This window comes from Callorhinus ursinus, unplaced genomic scaffold (genome assembly GCF_003265705.2).
Source record: "Callorhinus ursinus isolate GAN/ISIS: 27379988/994484 unplaced genomic scaffold, GSC_fseal_2.0 scaffold9, whole genome shotgun sequence".
In the NCBI taxonomy this organism is placed as follows: domain Eukaryota; kingdom Metazoa; phylum Chordata; class Mammalia; order Carnivora; family Otariidae; genus Callorhinus; species Callorhinus ursinus.
The window spans coordinates 36,317,119-36,318,342 of NW_027397071.1; the positions used below are offsets into that span (position 1 = coordinate 36,317,119).

At 38.0% G+C, this 1,224-nt stretch overlaps 1 non-coding gene across 1 annotated transcript; it reads right to left on the reverse strand.

The window, feature by feature from the left end:
- Window positions 1-215: 215 nt before the first annotated feature.
- On the reverse strand, window positions 216-318 carry LOC112824212 (U6 spliceosomal RNA). Its single transcript, XR_003208288.2, has one exon. It is a non-coding gene; the product is annotated as a U6 spliceosomal RNA (small nuclear RNA).
- Between the last annotated feature and the right edge of the window lie 906 nt (window positions 319-1,224).

A 1,224-nucleotide genomic window follows, 5' to 3' on the forward strand; every position in this document is an offset into this window, starting at 1 on the left:
TTTTAACATAATACATTTTCAAAACGAGGAAGTTGAAGTTGGTACAATACTATTAACTCAGGTACAGATCACATTTGGATTTGATCAGTTTTTATAACAAGCACAGATTTTTGTATAGCTTTGTTAAAGTATAATTGATACACAAAAACCTGCACATATTTAATGTATACAATGTGATGAGTTTGGACATACATCTGCACCTGTGATACCATCACAAAACTATGGAACGTTTCACGAATTTGCATGTCATCCTTGTGCAGGGGCCATGCTAATCTTCTCTGTATCGTTGCAATTTTAGTATATATGCTGCTGAAGCAAGCTCTATAAACCAAATATTTAGTTTTTATCCCCAAAACTAAGGCATACTTACCTTAAGTAATACCAGAGAGATTATAAGGACTGTGATCAATTACAAGTAATCTTTTTTTTAATTTTATTTATTTATTCATGAGAGAGAGAGAGAGAGGCAGAGGGAGAAGCAGACTCCCAAGGAGCAGGTAGCCCAATGCAGGACTCGATCCCAGAACCCTGGGATCATGACCTGAGCCAAAAGCAGATGCTTAACGATCTGAGCCACCCAGGTGCCCTACAATCTAATTTACCATCATTTCCTTCAATTTCTAGCTGCTTTTGTAATATGATTCACCCAATATGAGATTGGTCTTTAAAAACATGCATGTCTGGGGTACCTGGGTGGCTCAGGCAGTGGAGGGTCAGACTCTTGGTTTCAGCTCAGGTCATGATCTCAAGGTCCTGGAACAGAGTCCGTGCATCAGGCTCTGCATTCAGCAGGGAGCCTGCTTGAGATTCTCTCTCTCCCTTTCCCTCTGCCCCTCCCCCAATCACATGCTCTCTCGCTCTCTTTCTCTCTCAAAAATAAAAAACCTGCATGTCTACCAAAAAAGAAATCAAAGAACTAGAAATTTATGTGGAATAAAGGAGTGTTGAAATAAACTTGCAAATGACTTAAAACTGGCTTTTTTCACAGTAGTATTTAAGGGGTGGGGAGTGAGAAAAATCAACTAAGTCTCCACCTGACACAATTTATTGGCATGTATTTTGACAAGAATTTTTTCTCATTGCTAACAGTTATCTACAATTTGCAAAGGTTTTTTAAGTTTTTTTTTTAAGTGGTAAGAACACATTTCATTCAAGAACTGTTAAAATAGGTAAAAAGAGACTTCAGTATGGAACTGAGTTCAATTCCAAATACAGCATGGACAG